This window comes from Geotrypetes seraphini, chromosome 16, assembly GCF_902459505.1.
Source record: "Geotrypetes seraphini chromosome 16, aGeoSer1.1, whole genome shotgun sequence".
NCBI classification, from domain to species: Eukaryota; Metazoa; Chordata; class Amphibia; order Gymnophiona; family Dermophiidae; genus Geotrypetes; species Geotrypetes seraphini.
Window position 1 is genome coordinate 7,127,222 of NC_047099.1, and position 22,772 is coordinate 7,149,993.

The 22,772-nt window shown below is 46.2% G+C and overlaps 1 gene segment (V, D, J or C); it reads right to left on the minus strand.

The window, feature by feature from the left end:
• Window positions 1-22,772, minus strand: part of LOC117350919 — a 244,863-nt gene that overhangs the window by 64,263 nt on the left and 157,828 nt on the right.

Sequence of the window (22,772 nt, forward strand, 5' to 3'; positions counted from 1 at the left end):
TCAAAACGAATGCTAGGAAGTTCTTCTTTACCCAACGTGTGGTGGACACCTGGAATGCGCTTCCAGAGGATGTAATAGGGCAGAGTACGGTACTGGGGTTTAAGAAAGGACTGGACAATTTCCTGCTGGAAAAGGGGATAGAGGGGTATAGATAGAGGATTACTGCACAGGTCCTGAAATGTTGGGCCGCCGCGTGAGCGGACTGCTGGGCACGATGGACCTCGGGTCTGACCCAGCGGAGGCATTGCTTATGTTCTTATGTTCTTAAAGATCATAGTGCAAATGCCTTGATTAAAAAGTCTAATGGTGAATGATCAGAGATGTGCCTGGTAGGTCTTGAATGTCTACGACTTAAAGAACTCTCGGTAGACCATGGCCAACTGATAGACTGCTTCAAAGACCACAGCCAAGCTACAGACTTCTCCAAAGACGCCGTGTTGGGCCATAATAAAAAAATTATGTCTAAGTTCGATTTGGACTTATGGCACTAGTCGCCCAAATTCGGCAGCGGTACAATGTCCATTCCTGAAAAGTAGGTCCAAAATATTTTTTTGAAAATGATTGATCTGTAATTCCAGGCGTTTGATCGCCCAGACCGCCACTATGTCTATCTCTATACCTTATTCTTGACCAAAAATTTGTCCAAGTCCCAAATGCCCAGAACAAGACCTTTTGGATGTGGGAGGGGCCAGCATTGTGATGGACTGGCCACGTAGATATGGCAACAGAGCAGTGGAACACCTTATAGGGCACTGCTGTGAACTTCACAAGAAGGGTGCCACATAAACATCTCACCAGAACTCCCTTCTAGGTTATGGTGAGCCCCCGAAACACCCCCAAAACCCACTATACTCACCTGTCTACAACCTCAATATCCTTTATGGCTGCAGATGGTACTCATATAGCAGTATAGTAGGGTTTTGGTGGCCTCACATTTTCCACCATGAATGTAGTGGTTAGAGTGGTTTATAGGCCTGTGTCCTCCTCTCTTTGGGTCACTCCCCCACCCCCCAGACTACTTAAGACAGCTCTGCTCAGCTCTACTAGGCTTTCCTATGCCAGGTGCAGATGTATCAGAGGCAGGTATGTACATTTTTATTCTGAACTTTGTGGGGGTGTGATGGGGGTCAGTGAACATGGGGGGGGGGTGGAGGTCTTTACTTTGTCCCTGCAATGGTTATCTGGTCACTGTGGATACCTTTTTGGCACTTATTCCTTTCTGTACATCGTCTAACTCACAACTTTTAATTTTCATCTCGTCAAACATTCGATTATCACTGCAGGACAACTACATAGAAACATAGAAATGACGGCAGAAAAGGGCCACGGCCCATCCAGTCTGCCCACACTAAGACCCACCCCCTATCTACCTCCATGAAGAGATCCGACATGACAATCCCATCTTTTCTTAAAATCTGGCACACTGCTGGCCTCAATTACCTGTTGTGGAAGACTATTCCAGCGATCAACCACCCTTTCGGTGAAGAAGTATTTTCTGGTATCACCATGAAATTTGCCACCCTTGATTTTCAATGGATGCCCTCTTGTCGCCGTGGGTCCTTTAAGAAAAAAGAGATCTTCTTCCACCTCGATATGGCCTGTGACATATTTGAACGTCTCGATCATGTCTCCCCTCTCTCTGCGTTCTTTGAGTGAGTATAGCTGCAACTTATCCAGCCGTTCCTCATACGGGAGATCCTTGAGTCCTGAAACCATTCTGGTGGCCATTCGCTGAACCGACTCGACTCTCCGCACATCCTTTTGATAATGCGGCTTCCAGAATTGCACACAATACTCCAGATGGGGTCTCACCATGGATCTGTACAATGGCATAATCACCTGGGGCTTACGGCTGATGAAACTTCTACGGATACAACCCATGATTTGCCTAGCCCTGGAGGAAGCTTTCTCCACTTGATTGGCAGTCTTCATGTCTTCGCTAATGATCACACCCAAATCGCGTTCTGATACAGTCCTTACTAGGATCTCGCCATTTAGGGTCCTTCCCTGACGGGGGTTGGAGGGGGGGGGGGGTCGTGCTGCCCTGTTTCTCTTAAGCTACCGCAATGTCCATGTATGGCTGCTGCTGGTTGTCGAATCCCTGGGCTGGAAAGATCTGGTACTTCAATCCCAGTCTCCTTGATGTTGGTTGCCCTGAGGAGGGAGTCAGCCAAATCTCGTCTCTGCAGTCCAGGAGGTTCTTGTGGACTGGAATCGCCACTGCCTGCGTGAAGTACTGGTAGTTCAGGCCTTGTAGTACTCTGTCTTGGGTACTTGTTGTCCACCCACGTGGATCTTGAGAAAGGCTGTGAGTTTCTGGAGGGACTTGGGGTGAGTCCTCGTTTGTGGGTTTTTTTTTAGTAAATATTTATTTATTTTTGTGGGTGGTGACTCGGGGCGTGGCTGGAGGCTGGTGTGTAGCTTGTTCCTCCGTTGCTTGGGTGCATGGCATGCCGCTGAACTGCGCCATGTTGTTGTGCGTGGCTCCCTCTAAAGGGGTACATAGTGGGGAGTGTAGCCCGCTGAAAGAGGAATGGGTCAGCAGGAGGATTAACTGTGGCTGCTGGTCCCACCCCTGGTAGTTCGCAGGTTCATGTGCTGCTCCACTTGACTGGTTGGGTGGCTCCATGTACCCCACCGCCCTTCTCTGTCCTTCTTGAGAGGGGGGGAGAGCCTGCAGAGAAGGGGCAGGATGCACCCCTTCATCTGTGCCAGTGCTTCTGGCTGCGTTTCCCACTGTGCCTGGAGGCAGAGAAAGAGGAGTGATAATGCCTCTTGAGTGGGCTTCTCCTGCTGTACTGCCTATTGTATATTAAACTGTACAGCGCTGCATATGCCTTTCAGTGCTATAGAAATCATGAATAGTACAGAGTCCCTCATGCTAGCTGGAAAAGCACTCTGCCTATGTTTTATGAAGAACAAACAGCTTTTTAGACTGAGGAGTTTCAAACCCCCACCCTTGGAGAGGCATGGTCTGGCATGCATCTCTGAAGATATCAGCACCCTGCTGAGAAAGGCAGACTCCTCGTTCCCAACCTGAGAGGGGGAGGGGGGCGGGGTGGGAAAGGTGTGAATTGTAGACTCTGCAGGACCCCAAGAGGGAAAGAAACATTTATTTTTTTTTTTTTTTCCAGCATGTCCTTTATAAGCTGAACTCTGGGGCAGCATGTCTCCTACTGGGGGGAGAGGTCTGCAAGTCCCCTCCAAGGGAAAGAAGCATGGGAGATTCTTTCTCCTTAAATTCAGATTGGGAGGAGGGTGGGGCAGAGCCCTCGGGGCTGCAACAGATTATCAGAGGTTTTCCCAAAAACAAGCAGATAGGACTTACCTTTGAACCCCAATCGGCTCCCTTCAGAGGCTGGCTTTAAGAGGCAGCATGCCATCTAGAGGGTGAAAGCCCCGATCTGTTGCTTGCAGAGGCTGTGGATTTACGCAGCAGCATGCAAGACTCCTATCGGCTGCCCTGCAGAGGATGGCTGTGTGGCAACATGCAGGGATTCCTGGAGAGATCTCTCGGTCTGGCGAGACTCCTATCGGCTGCCCTGCAGAGGCTGGTTCTAAGCGGCAACATGCAGGGACTCCGGGAGATATTTCTCTACCGGGCCAAGTGCAGGCGGGGGGATTAGCTGAGCCAGGGCATCCTGGAGGCTCCTTGCCACTGTAGCATGTGGATCCCCCGCTGCTGTATTCTGATGAGGATGGCTGCTGGAGGAAGATTCTCGGGCCTCACTTCTCTTCATGCCCTACGGAGGCTGGCTGTAAGCAGCAACATGCAGGAACTCCTGGAGAGATCTCTTGGTCTGGTGAGACTCCTATCGGCTTCCTGCAGGGGCCGACGGCTAGCGACAGCATGCAGGACCTCCGGGAGAGATTTCTCGACCGGGCAAGTTGCAGTCGGGGGGGGGGGGGGGGGTTTGACTGAGCCAGGACGTCCTGGAGGCTCCTCACCGGATTCGTCTGTGGATCCCCCGCTGCTACGCTCCGATGAGGATGGCTGCTGGAGGAAGATTCTCGGGCCTCACTTCTCTTCAAGAAGTCTCTCAGTGCCCTCTTCCTTAGCTTGTGTGCCCGTGGAGACAGACGGACGCAGTGCATGCAACACTGTTCCTCGTGTGCTGTGCCCAAGCAGCGAACGCACAGGTCGTGAGGGTCCAGTGTGCTCATCCTTTTCCTGCAGCCCGGACATTTCTTTGATGTTTCTGGCATCTTCAAGATGATAAGTAGAACAAGTTTTGATTGTAGAAAAATGGAGAGCTGTGGAAAAATCCGACCGATGGGAACGTGCGGAAACTAAGGACTGGGGATTAGGGGGAAGCAGGGGAAAATGGGTAGGGCTCGGGCATGCCCAGTGGGGCCCGGGCACTGCACATGCTCAGAGGAAAAAAAAAAAAAAAATCTCTCTGAGCTATTGGAGAGCTTATCCGCAAATTGGGAGGTGTTGGGACAACACCCATATGTGGCTGACTCATCCTGCTTGTCCTTTGTTTTCAGGACTAAGGTAATGGTAGGAACTTGGCAAAGAAACTACCTTATAGCAACTTGCAGTTCCTGCCAAGTTGTTATTCTACAAGTGTTCTTGTATCTGCTGTGGTGATTTGAACCCAGAGATGGAGAAATAGAAGTTCTGAAAAGCTCTTCATGTGAAAGCTTGGGTTAGTAACAGAAGGCTGAAGCCTCAAGCCTCAGCAAAGTAGTAGGGGCTGATACTGCGTCAAGAGAAGAAGGTAGTAACAGGAGGTTCAAGACTTTTTGTGTCAACTACTGTACTAGGATTTGAGCTCAGAAATGGCGAAATACAAGTTCCAAAGCTTCTTGCTATGAAAGCATGGCTGACTCAAGTGTTGAGTGTTGGGTTAGTAACAGGCGGTTGAGGGTTCAAGTCTCAGCTAAGGAATAGGGGTGATTCTGCTCAAAGAGGTTGAGGGTTCAAGTCTTTTTTGTGTCAAGTACTAGGATTTGCGCTCAGAGATGGCTAAATATAAGTTCCAAAAAGCTCTTGATGTGAAAGCCTGGCTAGCTCAAGTGTTGAGTGTTGGGTTACTAACACGAGTCTGAGGGTTCAAGTCTCAACTGAGGAGTAGGGGTGATACTGTGCCAAGAGAAGAGGATAGTAAATTGAGGGTTCAGCCTTTTTTGTGTCAACTACTAGGATTTTAACCCAGAAATAGATAAATATAAGTTCCGAAAAGGTCAAGATGTGAAAGCCTGGCTGGCTCAAGGGTTGAGTGCTGGGTTACTAACAGGGAGTAGGGCTGAAACTGCTCCACGTGAAGACAAGGGGGTAGTTTTACTCAAATTTAGCCCATTTTTCATAGTGAAAAGTAGCATAATCCCCAGCTGCTGCTGGTGGCTCTTGCAAAGAGGGTAGTAAGAGGTGAAGGGAAGAGCTTGAGGGTTCAAGTCTCAAGTAAGGAGTAGGGGCTGATACTGCTTCATGTGAAGGGAAGTTTTACTCAAATTTAGTTCATAGTAAAAAGTGCCTGCTGCAGTTATTAGGTTTCAATCTTGCAACATGGTTACTATACCCTTCCTCATCTATCAGCCCCTTCCTCCTCTCCTCACTCCCAACCCCCATACTCCATCTAACCACCTTCTCTAATCTATCTAACCTCTCCACTTACCTGCTATTGTCCCATCTAGCTTTGGACTAAGCTAGACTTGAACCTGCGACCTTCAATATTGAGACAAAGCCCTTTAGCCACTGAGCCAGGCAGGTACTAGGTGTTTTCGGTTTCTTCCCTTTATTCCTTTCATGCTTTGATTTGGATTTAAAATTCAAACATCCAGGGCCAAGAGTCAAACCCAGGACCCTTTCATGCAAGGTAACAAAGCATTTCTCTAGTCCACCACTGGATTAAATATGGCTGTTGGTTTTTTTTTGCTCCTGAGCATCTTTGTAGTTTTCTGGACACTAAGAAAATGCTTTAAGGCAGTCTAAAAAGAAAAAATATCTGGTCATTTATTAACACGTTTTTTTTTTTAAATTTAAAGTTCAAAAAAGTTTTATTTATTTTCAAGCATAGAATAAACAACGAGTAATGATTATGTCACAACAGAGCATTAAAATAACAATAGTAGGGATTATTTCATTATGTATTAAGGCCTAGAAATATAAGATCTCCTTGTCTTTTTTTCTTATTGTTTTATCTAAGGTATTGAGGACTTTTAAAGAGTTAAAAAAGATGTTATAACTATACACTTCCCCTTCCGTATTCGCAGGGATTAGGGGCAGAGCTGGCCTGCGAATATTAAAAAACTGTGAATAATATTCGGGCCTGTTTTGCCCCTAACCCCCGCTTCCCCCGGCTATTTTAAGCCCTGAAAAGGCCCCCCCCTTTAAACCTTACCTGGTGGTCTAGCGGGTTTTCGAGGCAGGAGCGATCTTCCCACACTCCTGCCCTGTGTAGATCGCTCACAGGAAATGGCTGCCTTGAGCTCCCGTAGTCTTTCGAGCCATTTCCTGTGAGCGATCTGCACAGGGCAGGGGCATGGAAAGATCGCTCCTGCCCCAAAAACCCACTAGACCACCAGGTAAGGCTTAAGGGGAGGCTTATAGGGCTTAAAATAGCCTGAAAAATGAAAATGCGTATCCGTAGATACAGAATTCGCGAATACGGAGGGAGAAGTGTAATACCTTAAATTTTATGGGTAACCTATTTTAGGGTATTCCTATTTTGTTTTCTTGTATTTGATATAACCATAATCTGTTTTCGGTAACAAGTGGATTCTTGTGGATTTATTTGAAAATGTATAAATAAAGAATTTTTTAAAAACACAGATTATAATTACAAGGTTTTTTAACAGAAGTTTTTTTATCCTAACTTGACACATACTAGGGATCTAATAGCAATATACAGTTATAGGTACTGTTTTTATTTCCATTGTTAATCTATTTTCATATTCATTTCTATCCTGTCAAAGGACCCTTGAGGAAGGCAAAGTCCTGCCGAAACACAGCCCGTGAAGGGTCTGGTCTCCTATGGTGCAATTACTGTAACAACTTTGACACAGACTTTCTGTACCTTATATGTTTTTGTTGTTATTATATGGAATTTTGTATACAATAAATACTTAATTAGAAGCTTCTTACATCTCCAGAAACTAGTGTTCCATTTTTTGTGGTTTCGGAGTCATTGATTTTGGTGTGGGACATTGGTCCTTTTTTCTAGACTTCCTGTTTGGCATTGGGGTCTACGGACATGACCCAAAACCTTTGCATCCCTACCCACATCACATCCACAATAAGGGCCAAAGTGGATAATGTATGATATATTCCCAGGGCAGGATAGTTTCAGGCATTGTTGCTATCCTCAAAAACCTACGATGTCAGATAATCCTGTAAAACACTTTCTACAAACTGATCAGGTTTCGAGGGCATTCCCTATGGCCCTTAGCTCCAGTAGGTAGATATGGAGTGAGGACGCCTGGGCAGACCATATGTCCTCTGTGCGAAGATAAAGAAGGTGTGTCCCCCATCCATGTTTGGAGGCATCCATGGTGGCCACCAGCTGGTGAGGTGGTGGTCTGGTTTCCCTTTCGCTAAGTTATCTCGGGCCATTCACCAGTCTTGTGTATGGGCAGGCGAATGGGTATCTGGGTGGTCAGAGGTTGGGTATATTGGTCCCAGTGACGTCTGAGGTGCCCTTGCAGGGATCTCTTGTGTAGTCTGGTGTGCTGGACAACAAAGACCGCAGCCGCCATGTGGTCCATGAGACGCAGGAGGGAGCGTGCTGATGATGAGCTGCTGGCAGAGATGCATTGGGCCAGGGATGTCATGGCGTCGATCTGGCAGTCCGGTAGGAAGGCCTTGGTCTGTGTGACTGCTCAGATGACTGCCCAGATGAACAATATCCCCTGGGTGGGTATCAGGTGGGATTTCTTGTAGTTGATGAGGAACCCCAGTTCTTGGAGGAGGGTTATGGTGGTTGTCAGGGCAGCCTGTGCCTCCCTTGGAGGGTGGGCCACTATTAGCCAGTCGTCGAGATAAGATAGGACGCACATCCCCTGAAGGCGAGGATGTGCCATGGCCACACACTTTGTGAACACTCTTGGAGCCATTGAGAGTCCAAAGGCTAGGTCCTTGTACTGAAAGTGTCTGTCTTGGCTTTAGAAGCGACGATGCCTCCTGTGGGCTGGGTGCATGGGCACGTGAGTGTATGCATCCTGTAAGTTCAGGGATACTAGCCAATACTCGGGCTGTAACAGGGGGCAAGACTGTACCCAGAGAGTGCATCTGGACCTTGTGTATGCACCTGTTGAGCTTGTCCATGGGGGCGCGGGGGTTCCTGGAATAAAAACCTCTTGGTGATCTCCTCTGTTCGTCACCGCCTCTATTGATTCTGCCGAAGCAGGTCCTCTCCTTGTTGCAGGAAAATTGGGTCATCAGATGAAGGGTGCCCCACCCACTTTGGAGGGCGGGAGTGGAGATGAATTCGGAATCCCTGCTTGATGATGCTGAGGACCCACTGGTCGATGGTGATCCTGGGCCAAGCCTTCGCAGACAATCTGATCCTGCTTGGCCGGAGGGTGGTCAAGGTTCTGTTTTTGTCTTGGGGAGAGGGCTGCCCTTGGATGCCCCTGCCCCTCAGGCGGTGCTTGTTTGCGTAGCAGTTATGTTACTGTTGCGAGCGCTGGGGCATGGACTGCTGCCAGTGTGGTGTTCTGGGGTATCACTTGGGGGCGGTGAAAGACATGCGAGGATGGTTCCTCCGGTGTGTTCATGGATGTGCCCAGCATTCTAAGGGTGGTGAAGTCATCTTGGTGCCGTTGACTGTCTCCGTAACCCTGTCTCCGAACAGGTTAACCTCTGTGCATGGTGCATTTGCTAGAGACTCTCATCATGGAGCGCCCAGGCACAAGGCTAGGCTAAGCGCTGGGCAAGGATGGCTATTCCCCTAGTGCGGCTGGATGTTTCAAAGAATTCAAAGGCCGTCTTAGAGAGGTGATAGCTGCATTCCTCTAAATTATGGAGGAGGAATGAAAGAGACTCCTGGACCGGCTTGGTGGTGAGCTGGAGTCCCTGTTTTATTTTATTTATTTATTTTCTCTCAATGGCCTCCTGATAAAGCCGCATCTGGAACTGGAGCGCAGCAATTCATGCGTTCAGCATTGCGCCCTCGAAGGTCTTTTTCCCTGTGGAATCCAGGGTTTTTCAGGTCCTTCCCTGGCGGGGCGTTGGGGAGGGGTCGTGCTGCCCTGTTTCTCTTGAGCGCCAAGGCTACTGCAATGTCCTTGTTTGGCTGCTGCGGGTTGTCGAACCCCCGGGCCGGAAAGATCTGGTACTTCACTTCCAGTCTCCTTGATGTTGGTTGCCCTGAAGAGGGAGTCTGCCAAATCTCGTTTCTGCAGTCCAGGAAGTTCTTGTGGACTGGAATCGGCAGGCCTTGTAGTACTCTGTCTTGGGTACTTGTGGTCCACCCATGTGGATCTTGAGAAAGGCTGTGAGTTTCTGGAGGAACTTGGGGTAAGTCCTCGTTTGTGGGGGGGTTTTGTTGGGGGGGGTTGTTTTTTATTTATTTATTTATTTATTTTTGTGGGTGGTGACTCGGGGCGTGGCTGGAGGCTGGTGTGTGGCTTTTTCTTCCGTTGCTTGGGTGCATGGCATGCCGCTGGAACGTGCCATGTTGTTGTGCGTGGCTCCCTCTAAAGGGGATATTTTGGTCATAGATTAGTAAGACATTGGCGCTCAATATTTTTCAATGTCCCAAATTCTTTAAGCTAGTTTAACCAAACTTCTTTTGGGCTTCAGATTTGCCATTAGGTGCCTCACATTGCTGAGGTCGCCATTCAACTTTGGCTATGGCTTCTTCACCAGCCCACTGTGCTTTTTTTATGCTTTTATATATAAAGTGCTCAGTGCTGTATTAATAACTTAGAACATAAGAACATAAGCTGCATGGGTCAGTGATTGGCTGAGTGGCAGACTTCAGAGGGTGGTGGTTAATGGTATCCTCTCTAAAACATCGGAGGTGACCAGTGGAGTGTCACAGGGCTCGGTCCTGGGTCTACTCCTTTTCAACATATTCATAGGGGATCTGACTCAAGGGCTTCAAGGTAAAATAACACTATTCGCCGATGACGCCAAACTATGTAATATAGTAAGTGAATGCAGTTTACAGAATTATATGGCGCAGGACCTGCTTACATTGGAAAGTTGGTCCTCAACCTGGCAGCTAGGCTTCAATGCTAAGAAATGTAAGGTCATGCACCTCGGAAGCGGAAATCCATGCAGGACGTACTTCTTGAACGGAGAAACGTTAACTAGGACTTCAGCAGAACGAGATTTAGGAGTAATCATCAGTGCAGACATGAAAACTGCCAATCAAGTGGAGAAGGCTTCATCTAAGGCAAGGCAGATATTGGGTTGTATCAATAGAAGTTTCGTCAGCCGAAAGCCTGAAGTCATAATGCCGTTGTACAGGGCCATGGTGAGACCTCATCTGGAGTACTGTGTGCAATTCTGGAGGCCATATTACAGTAAAGATGTGCGCAGAGTTGAATTGGTTCAGCGGACGGCCACCAGGATGATCTCAGGGCTCAAGGGTCTCTCGTACGAAGAGAGACTGAACAAATTGCAGCTCTACACTCTCGAGGAACGTAGGGAGAGGGGAGACATGATCGAAACATTTAAGTACCTCACGGGACGTGTTGAAGTGGAAGATGATATTTTCTTTCTCAAGGGACCCTTGGCCACAAGAGGGCACCCGCTCAAACTCAGGGGCGGAAAATTTCATGGCGACACCAGAAAGTATTTCTTCACAGAGAGAGTGGTTGATCATTGGAACAAGCTTCCAGTGCAGGTGATCGAGGCAGACAGCGTGCCAGACTTTAAGAATAAATGGGATACCCATGTGGGATCCCTACGAGGGTCAAGATAAGGAAATTGGGTCATTAGGGCATAGACAGGGGGTGGGTAAGCAGAGTGGGCAGACTTGATAGGCTGTAGCCCTTTTCTGCCGTCATCTTCTATGTTTCTATGTTTCTATGCCTCCGCTGGGTCAGACCTGAGGTCCATCATGCCCAGCAGTCCGCTCACGCGGCGGCCCAACAGGTCCAGGACCTGTGCAGTAATCCTCTATTTATACCCCTCTATCCCCTTTTCCAGCAGGAAATTGTCCAGTCCTTTCTTGAACCCCTGTACTGTACTCTGCCCTATTATGCCCTCTGGAAGCGCATTCCAGGGTCCACCACTCGTTGGGTAAAGAAGAACTTCCTAGCATTCGTTTTGAATCTGTCCCCTTTCAACTTTTCCGAGTGTCCTCTTGTTTTTTTATTTTTTGAAAGATTGAAGAATCTGTCCCTCTCTACTCTCTCTATGCCCTTCATGATCTTATAAGTCTCTATCATATCCCCTCTAAGTCTCCTCTTCTCAAGGGAAAAGAGACCCAGTTTCTCCAATCTCTCAGCGTATGAGAGGTTTTCCATCCCTTTTATCAAACGTGTCGCTCTCCTCTGAACCCTCTCGAGTAACGGCATCCTTCTTAAGGTACGGAGACCAATATTGGACGCAATATTCCAGATGTGGGCGCACCATCGGTTCTTCCCGACATGAGGGGGGGGGGGAGGGGGGGAGAGGTCTGCACTGCAGACTCTGCAGGACCCCAAGAGGGAAAGAAGCATTGAGTTTCTTTTTCAGAATGGGAGGAGGGAGTGAGATTATCAGAAGTTTCCCAGGACAGGCAGATCAGGCACTTACCTTGATGGCTGATGCAGGGAGTCAGGGCAGAGCCAAGGCATCCTGAAGGCTCCTTACCCCTGCCAATTTTACATACCACATTGCTGCCTTACAATCAGGCTGTGCAGGCTTATTCTTAGGCTTCACTCCTTTCCATGGAGTTTCTCAGCGCCCTCTTCCTCAACTGGAGTGCTCATGAACACAGGTGGGCACAGTTCCAGGAGGGCTGGCTTACGTGCGTGCAGATACAAGCAGGCACCAAGGTAAGCAGGAGTCAGTTTTCATGCTCACGAAGACATGTGCGCACCAATGCAAGCAACACGGAACCTCGTGCCCTGGATCCAATCAGTGGATGCACAATTCATGAGGATCCAGTGCATTCATCCTTCTCTTGCATCCCAGTCATTTCTTTAGATGATTCAGGCATCTTCAAGGTGATGAGTAGAAAAGTTGTAATGGAGAGCTGTAGAAAATCCGACCGATGGGAACGGGCGGAAAAAGACTGGGGAGTAGGGGGAAGCAGGGGGAAATGGGTAGGGCTTGGGCACTGCACGTGCTCAGAGAGAGAGAAAGAAAAAAAAAAATCTCTCTGAGCTATTGGAGAGCTTATCTGCTGTTGGGACAACACCCATATGTGGCTGACTCATCCTGCTTGTCCTAGGAGAAAGTGTAGTTACTTACCTGTAATGTAGGTTCTCCGTGGACAGCAGGATAGTCAGCCACACAACCCACCCGCCTCCTCATACGGCCGATCCGGCCACAGCTAGGAACATCCTGGGGATTAGGGGGAAACAGGGGGAAATGGGTAGGGCTCGGGCATGCCCAGTGGGGCCCGGGCACTGCACGTGCTCAGAGAGAGAGAGAGAAAAAAATCTCTCTGAGCTATTGGAGAGCTTATCCGCAAATTGGGAGCTGTTGGGACAACACCCATATGTGACTGACCATCTTGCTGTCCACGGAGAACCTACGTTACAGGTAAGTAACTACACTTACTTGCTGACCCCTGGCTGTGGCTGCTGATGATCCCCAAGCACTGCAAGCAGAGGACTTCTTCTAGAGACAGCCAGAACTCCCTTCCACCAAGCGCAGCAGCCGCTGGCAGCATCCATGAGACATTGAGGTGCCAGCATCTGTGACTCAGGGACGCTACTGCTGCCTGCCAAGCTCGGCAAAAGGGAGCCCCGGCCACCTTCAGAGGAAGTTCTCAGCTGACATAGCTTGGGGGGGTCCTCGTAAACTGAGTATTTATATTTTATATTTACATTAGAGGGTCTGGTAGAAACCCATTTACAAAGTATGTATTCTTCCCAATTAATATTTCCAAATTAATAAAGTGTCTTTGCTTATTTGTAAATGGGTCTCTACCAGAGCCTTTAATTCAGTAGCATAATTAAATGAAATAAATTCTGAAGTTTATATGGACGGGCGGAGACAGATGGGATTCTTCACGGGGACGGGCGGGGATGGAGGTATTTTTCGCGGGGACGGGTGGGATTTCTGTCCCCGCAACTCTCTAGTCCAGAGAAGAGCGACTAAAATGGTTAAGGGGCTGGAGGAGTTGCCGTATAGTGAGAGATTGGAGAAACTGAGCCTCTTCTCCCTTGAAAAGATGAGATTGAGAGGGGATATTGCAAAGGGACTTGGACAAACTAGGGGAATGGGCAGAGAGATGGCAGATGAAATTCAATGTTGAGAAGTGTAAAGTATTCCATGTGGGAAGCAAAAACCCGAGGTATACTTATGCGATGGGAGGGATGTTTTTGAATGAGAGTAGCCAAGAAAGGGACTTGGGGGTGATGGTGGACATGACAATGAAGCCGACAGCACAGTGTGCAGCTGCCGCTAAGAGAGCGAATAGAATGCTAGGTATAATCAAGAAAGGTATTACAACCAGAACGAAAGAAGTTATCCTGCCGCTGTATCGGGCAATGGTGCGTCCACATCTTGAGTACTGCGTCCATATTGGTCTCCGTACCTTAAGAAGGATATGGCATTGCTCGAGAGAGTTCAGAGGAGAGCGACACGACTGATTAAGGGGATGGAAAGCCTTTCATACGCTGAGAGATTGGAAAAACTGGGACTCTTTTCCCTGGAAAAGAGAAGATTAAGAGGGGATATGATAGAGACTTACAAGATCATGAAGGGCATAGAGAGAGTAGAGAGGGACAGATTCTTCAAACTTTCAGAAAATAAAAAAACAAGAGGGCATTCGGAAAAGTTGAGAGGGGGCAAATTCAAAACAAATGCTAGGAAGTTCTTCTTTACCCAACGTGTGGTGGACACCTGGAATACAATTCCAGAGGACGTTATAGGGCAGAGTACAGTACTGGGGTTTAAGAAAGGTTTGGACAAATTCCTGCTGGAAAAGGGGATAGGGGGGTATAGATAGAAATTTACTGCACAGGTCTTGGACCTGTTGGGCCGCCGCGTGAGCGGACTGCTGGGCGCGATGGACCTCAGGTCTGACCCAGCGGAGGCATTTCTTATGTTCTTATGGATATGATCGAAACATTCAAGGTGCTAAAGGGAATAGACTTAGTAGATAGGACAAGTTGTTCACCCTCTCCAAGGTAAGGAGAACGAGGGGCACTCTCTAAAATTGTATGACCAAATGCTTCTCAAAACCCTTCAAAAATACCCCAGAGTTACTCCCCTCTCAGCACCTGTACCCAGCCCTCTACCTACCCAAGGTAGTGTAGAGGAGAGCAACATACCCCGGGGAAGTCCAACCCTTCCCAAACCGATGGAAAACAAACTGCACCCCAGAATCCCCAACAGACTGCCAGCAACATAAACATCCCACTTCAAGCCAAACAGGTTAAAAGTACAGACATTCTATAAAATCGTGTAATATTAGAACAAAAGATGAGAGCCAAAGGCAACAGACAACAGCACAGTGGCTTTGCTGGCTCACAAATAGCTAGAAAAGCCCATGAAAAGCAACCCCCCCCCCAAAAAAAAAATCAAGTGGCAGATCTGACAGGTTTCTTTCCAGATCTCAACACTGTAGTCCATGTCCCGCTCGGCCTAGACGTCACTGCTACCTCAGGAAGGTTCGTGCAGCCCAGATCTTGCATCTCCGACCACGCTTCTGCAACGGTGCTCACTCGCTTAGATCTTCCATTCACAGTCAACCACACCCCAAAGGGAAATAGCCAGCGAAACCTATGTCCACCTGCACGCAAAGCCTGGGTGACTTCTTTAAAGGCCTTGCGTTTCTGTAGCGTAGACCATGCTAGATCCTGAAATACTCCCACCGCCAGATCTTGCCAATGAAAAGTCGCCTGCAAAACACGCTCCTTTAAATTGTAATCGCCAAAGCAAGCGATAATATCCTTAGTGCCGGGACATCTAGTTGGCAACAGGCTACGATATGTCTGTAGTAAAAGCATGTGATCCATCAGCCCGCAGCAATTGTTCACAAAACTCCCGCACCACTATTTTGCAGTCCCGATAGGCCTGCACCTCTGGTATGCCTTTAAAATGCAGATTATAGCGCCGGGATTGATTTTCAAGATCCTCCGCCTGCGCTTGTAGGTGTTGCAGTTCAGTAGATATACGATCGGTAGATTCTTTAATCCCAGACACCGATGTAGAAAGGGTTTCCATGTGGTCTTCAGAGATGGAAACCCGGGCACCCAACTCACAAACATTGGAGCGGAGTTCTACGCTTTAACGTCGACCTGGACCCCAATCATCTCCTCCTTCAATGCTTTAAACCACATCTGTGAGCCTCCTCGCCGTCCTCCAACTGTTGAGCAGGGATACCCTCATCCTCCAACTCTGAATGAGTCGCCTGCCCTGCCGCCATCTTATTTTTCTCCAGAGGACCTCCAGGCAGGTCTGCAGAGGACTTCTCACCCCCTTCACCATAACCTTACTGACCCTCGACCTCCCAAGAGTCAGAGATTGCTATGCGCTGGAGGCTTTTAACTCCACAATTCTTATCAGCCCCTATGGAGCTCTCGATTTAGGCAGCCATTCACCGGGATGTAAAAATCTGGCAACTACTCTGTCCGGATCTTATTTCTTTTCCTGCATCTTATAGAGTTACCGCTAAGGGCAGGCACTTTGCTGATTAATGCCCATCTGGAGTTTTCTCTTTCACCAATGTGTCCAGTTTCCTTGCATCCAGCTTTTTACTGGTCAGAATGGGGATGACCAAGGTGATCATAATCTCTTCATTCTCGAGAATTCTCTTAGGGTTGTGGGTCCCCCAGTGCTCTTCCAGTCCAATGATGCTAAAATGTTTACAAAGTTCCCAGCGGATGTGAGATGTTATTTCATGGAATCTTTCTACATTGAAAATTACTACCCTCAGCACCTTGCAGACGTCTAAAAATAGGGTAACTGTTCTTAGCAGTTACATTTCTGGTTTTCCATTTTCCCATTCCTGTATTTGCTGCGATCCGTATCTCTCGTAATACACTGTCCTGGGTTGCAATTTCCAATTTCTTATCCTTTGGTTTCAGTTCTCCTTTCCTGACCATTACTGATTGTTTATTCCAAGCTTGAAAATAAATAAAACTTTTTTGAACTTAAATAAAAAAATGTGTCCATTTTTGTTTGATTTACATTTCCCACTCTGTTTCCACATTAACCACCTGTTTTTTTTCAAGCTGGTGGGGGTAATGTTGAAACTCTGCTCAGGTAGGGGAAAAATGGTTCAGCCGTTATGCTATATGTTTGCCACAGGAGGGCAGCACTGAGCATCTTTGTAGAATAAAGTGAAACAGTTTCAAGGTTCTGAATGTGATAAGTATAAAGACATACTGAAGAGATACGATTTCAAAGTTCTAAATGTAGTAAGCATAAAATCAATGAAGAGATACCTTTTAAATGTTCTCAATGTGATAATCATAAAACCACTGAAGAGATACCTTCTTAATGTTCTGAATGTCAAAAGTATAGAAACAATGAAAAGATACCTTCTAAAAGTTCTGAATGTAATAAGTATAAAACAATAAAGAGATACCTTTTAAATGTTCTAAATGTGATAAGTTTAAAGACACTAACTAGAAACACTTTAACTGTTCTGAATGTGATATGTATTATAGGCTTTGTCTCTGCAATATCATACACACATAGTGAAGAGATACATTTTAAATGTTCTAAATGTGGTAAATATAAAGAGACAGAAGAGATACCTTTTAAATGTTCTAAATGTGGTAAATATAAAGACACGGAAGAGATACCTTTTAAATGTTATAAATGTGATAAGTATAAAGACACTGAATAGATACTTTTTAAATGTCCTGAATGTGATAAGTATACAGACACATACTGAAGAGATACATGTCCCGCTCGGCCTAGACGTCACTGCTATCTCAGGAAGGTTCGTGCAGCCCAGATCTTGCATCTCCGACCACGCTTCTGCAACGGTGCTCACTTGCTTAGATCTTCCATTCACAGTCAACCACACCCCAAAGGGAAATAGCCAGCGAAACCTATGACCACCTGCACGCAAAGCCTGGGTGACTTCTTTAAAGGCCTTGCGTTTCTGTAGCGTAGACCATGCTAGATCCTGAAATACTCCCACCGCCAGATCTTGCCAATGAAAAGTCGCCTGCAAAACACGCTCCGTTAAATTGTAATCGCCAAAGCAAGCGATAATATCCTTAGTGCCGGGACCTCTAGTTGGTAACAGGCTACGATGTGTCCGTAGTAAAAGCATGTGATCCATCAGCCCGCAGCAATTGTTCACAAAACTCCTACACCACTATTTTGCAGTCCCGATAGGCCTGCACCTCTGGTATGCCTTTAAAATGCAGATTATAGCGCCAGGATTGATTTTCAAGATCCTCCGCCTGCGCTTGTAGGTGTTGCAGTTCAGTAGATATACGATCGGTAGATTCTTTAATCCCAGACACCGATGTAGAAAGGTTTTCCATGTGGTCTTCAGAGATGGAAACCCGGGCACCCAACTCACAAACATTGGAGCGGAGTTCTACGCTTTAACGTCGACCTGGACCCCAATCATCTCCTCCTTCAATGCTTTAAACCACATCTGTGAGCCTCCTCGCCGTCCTCCAACTGTTGAGCAGGGATACCCTCATCCTCCAACTCTGAATAAGTCGTCTGCCCTGCCGCCATCTTATTTTTCTCCAGAGGACCTCCAGGCAGGTCTGCAGAGGACTTCTCACCCCCTTCGCCATAACCTTACTGACCCTCGACCTCCCAAGAGTCAGAGATTGCTATGCGCTGGAGGCTTTTAACTCCACAATTCTTATCAGCCCCTATGGAGCTCTTGATTTAGGCAGCCATTCACTGGGATGTAAAAATCTGGCAACTACTCTGTCCGGATCTTATTTCTTTTCCTGCATCTTATAGAGTTACCGCTAAGGGCAGGCACTTTGCTGATTAATGCCCATCTGGAGTTTTCTCTTTCACCAATGTGTCCAGTTTCCTTGCATCCAGCTTTTTACTGGTCAGAATGGGGATGACCAAGGTGATCATAATCTCTTCATTCTCGAGAATTCTCTTAGGGTTTTTGGGCCCGCAGTGCTCTTCCAGTCCAATGATGCTAAAATGTTTACAAAGTTCCCAGCGGATGTGAGATGTTATTTCATGGAATCTTTCTACATTGAAAATTACTACCCTCAGCACCTTGCAGACGTCTAAAAATAGGGTAACTGTTCTTAGCAGTTACATTTCTGGTTTTCCATTTTCCCATTCCTGTATTTGCTGCGATCCGTATCTCTCGTAATACACTGTCCTGGGTTGCAATTTCCAATTTCTTATCCTTTGGTTTCAGTTCTCCTTTCCTGACCTTTACTGATTGTTTATTCCAAGCTTGAAAATAAATAAAACTTTTTTGAACTTAAATAAAAAAATGTGTCCATTTTTGTTTGATTTACATTTCCCACTCTGTTTCCACATTAACCACCTGTTTTTTTTCAAGCTGGTGGGGGTAATGTTGAAACTCTGCTCAGGTAGGGGAAAAATGGTTCAGCCGTTATGCTATATGTTTGCCACAGGAGGGCAGCACTGAGCATCTTTGTAGAATAAAGTGAAACAGTTTCAAGGTTCTGAATGTGATAAGTATAAAGACATACTGAAGAGATACGATTTCAAAGTTCTAAATGTAGTAAGCATAAAATCAATGAAGAGATACCTTTTAAATGTTCTCAATGTGATAATCATAAAACCACTGAAGAGATACCTTCTTAATGTTCTGAATGTCAAAAGTATAGAAACAATGAAAAGATACCTTCTAAAAGTTCTGAATGTAATAAGTATAAAACAATAAAGAGATACCTTTTAAATGTTCTAAATGTGATAAGTTTAAAGACACTAACTAGAAACACTTTAACTGTTCTGAATGTGATATGTATTATAGGCTTTGTCTCTGCAATATCATACACACATAGTGAAGAGATACCTTTTAAATGTTCTAAATGTGGTAAATATAAAGACACGGAAGAGATACCTTTTAAATGTTATAAATGTGATAAGTATAAAGACACTGAATAGATACTTTTTAAATGTCCTGAATGTGATAAGTATACAGACACATACTGAAGAGATACATGTCCCGCTCGGCCTAGACGTCACTGCTATCTCAGGAAGGTTCGTGCAGCCCAGATCTTGCATCTCCGACCACGCTTCTGCAATGGTGCTCACTTGCTTAGATCTTCCATTCACAGTCAACCACACCCCAAAGGGAAATAGCCAGCGAAACCTATGTCCACCTGCACGCAAAGCCTGGGTGACTTCTTTAAAGGCCTTGCGTTTCTGTAGCGTAGACCATGCTAGATCCTGAAATACTCCCACCGCCAGATCTTGCCAATGAAAAGTCGCCTGCAAAACACGCTCCTTTAAATTGTAATCGCCAAAGCAAGCGATAATATCCTTAGTGCCGGGACCTCTAGTTGGCAACAGGCTACGATGTGTCCGTAGTAAAAGCATGTGATCCATCAGCCCGCAGCAATTGTTCACAAAACTCCCGCACCACTATTTTGCAGTCCCGATAGGCCTGCACCTCTGGTATGCCTTTAAAATGCAGATTATAGCGCCGGGATTGATTTTCAAGATCCTCCGCCTGCGCTTGTAGGTGTTGCAGTTCAGTAGATATACGATCGGTAGATTCTTTAATCCCAGACACCGATGTAGAAAGGGTTTCCATGTGGTCTTCAGAGATGGAAACCCGGGCACCCAACTCACAAACATTGGAGCGGAGTTCTATGCTTTAACGTCGACCTGGACCCCAATCATCTCCTCCTTCAATGCTTTAAACCACATCTGTGAGCCTCCTCGCCGTCCTCCAACTGTTGAGCAGGGATATCCTCATCCTCCAACTCTGAATGAGTCGCCTGCCCTGCTGCCATCTTATTTTTCTCCAGAGGACCTCCAGGCAGGTCTGCAGAGGACTTCTCACCCCCTTCGCCATAACCTTACTGACCCTCGACCTCCCAAGAGTCAGAGATTGCTATGCGCTGGAGGCTTTTAACTCCACAATTCTTATCAGCCCCTATGGAGCTCTCGATTTAGGCAGCCATTCACTGGGATGTAAAAATCTGGCAACTACTCTGTCCGGATCTTATTTCTTTTCCTGCATCTTATAGAGTTACCGCTAAGGGCAGGCACTTTGCTGATTAATGCCCATCTGGAGTTTTCTCTTTCACCAATGTGTCCAGTTTCCTTGCATCCAGCTTTTTACTGGTCAGAATGGGGATGACCAAGGTGATCATAATCTCTTCATTCTCGAGAATTCTCTTAGGGTTGTGGGTCCCCCAGTGCTCTTCCAGTCCAATGATGCTAAAATGTTTACAAAGTTCCCAGCGGATGTGAGATGTTATTTCATGGAATCTTTCTACATTGAAAATTACTACCCTCAGCACCTTGCAGACGTCTAAAAATAGGGTAACTGTTCTTAGCAGTTACATTTCTGGTTTTCCATTTTCCCATTCCTGTATTTGCTGCGATCCGTATCTCTCGTAATACACTGTCCTGGGTTGCAATTTCCAATTTCTTATCCTTTGGTTTCAGTTCTCCTTTCCTGACCATTACTGATTGTTTATTCCAAGCTTGAAAATAAATAAAACTTTTTTGAACTTAAATAAAAAAATGTGTCCATTTTTGTTTGATTTACATTTCCCACTCTGTTTCCACATTAACCACCTGTTTTTTTTCAAGCTGGTGGGGGTAATGTTGAAACTCTGCTCAGGTAGGGGAAAAATGGTTCAGCCGTTATGCTATATGTTTGCCACAGGAGGGCAGCACTGAGCATCTTTGTAGAATAAAGTGAAACAGTTTCAAGGTTCTGAATGTGATAAGTATAAAGACATACTGAAGAGATACGATTTCAAAGTTCTAAATGTAGTAAGCATAAAATCAATGAAGAGATACCTTATAAATGTTCTCAATGTGATAATCATAAAACCACTGAAGAGATACCTTCTCAATGTTCTGAATGTCAAAAATATAGAAACAATGAAAAGATACCTTCTAAAAGTTCTGAATGTAATAAGTATAAAACAATAAAGAGATACCTTTTAAATGTTCTAAATGTGATAAGTTTAAAGACACTAACTAGAAACACTTTAACTGTTCTGAATGTGATATGTATTATAGGCTTTGTCTCTGCAATATCATACACACATAGTGAAGAGATACCTTTTAAATGTTCTAAATGTGGTAAATATAAAGAGACAGAAGAGATACCTTTTAAATGTTCTAAATGTGGTAAATATAAAGACACGGAAGAGATACCTTTTAAATGTTATAAATGTGATAAGTATAAAGACACTGAATAGATACTTTTTAAATGTCCTGAATGTGATAAGTATACAGACACATACTGAAGAGATACATGTCCCGCTCGGCCTAGACGTCACTGCTATCTCAGGAAGGTTCGTGCAGCCCAGATCTTGCATCTCCGACCACGCTTCTGCAACGGTGCTCACTTGCTTAGATCTTCCATTCACAGTCAACCACACCCCAAAGGGAAATAGCCAGCGAAACCTATGACCACCTGCACGCAAAGCCTGGGTGACTTCTTTAAAGGCCTTGCGTTTCTGTAGCGTAGACCATGCTAGATCCTGAAATACTCCCACCGCCAGATCTTGCCAATGAAAAGTCGCCTGCAAAACACGCTCCGTTAAATTGTAATCGCCAAAGCAAGCGATAATATCCTTAGTGCCGGGACCTCTAGTTGGCAACAGGCTACGATGTGTCCGTAGTAAAAGCATGTGATCCATCAGCCCGCAGCAATTGTTCACAAAACTCCCGCACCACTATTTTGCAGTCCCGATAGGCCTGCACCTCTGGTATGCCTTTAAAATGCAGATTATAGCGCCAGGATTGATTTTCAAGATCCTCCGCCTGCGCTTGTAGGTGTTGCAGTTCAGTAGATATACGATCGGTAGATTCTTTAATCCCAGACACCGATGTAGAAAGGGTTTCCATGTGGTCTTCAGAGATGGAAACCCGGGCACCCAACTCACAAACATTGGAGCGGAGTTCTACGCTTTAACGTCGACCTGGACCCCAATCATCTCCTCCTTCAATGCTTTAAACCACATCTGTGAGCCTCCTCGCCGTCCTCCAACTGTTGAGCAGGGATACCCTCATCCTCCAACTCTGAATGAGTCGTCTGCCCTGCCGCCATCTTATTTTTCTCCAGAGGACCTCCAGGCAGGTCTGCAGAGGACTTCTCACCCCCTTCGCCATAACCTTACTGACCCTCGACCTCCCAAGAGTCAGAGATTGCTATGCGCTGGAGGCTTTTAACTCCACAATTCTTATCAGCCCCTATGGAGCTCTTGATTTAGGCAGCCATTCACTGGGATGTAAAAATCTGGCAACTACTCTGTCCGGATCTTATTTCTTTTCCTGCATCTTATAGAGTTACCGCCCATCTGGAGTTTTCTCTTTCACCAATGTGTCCAGTTTCCTTGCATCCAGCTTTTTACTGGTCAGAATGGGGATGACCAAGGTGATCATAATCTCTTCATTCTCAAAGAATTCTCTTAGGGTTGTGGGTCCCCCAGTGCTCTTCCAGTCCAATGATGCTAAAATGTTTACAAAGTTCCCAGCGGATGTGAGATGTTATTTCATGGAATCTTTCTACATTGAAAATTACTACCCTCAGCACCTT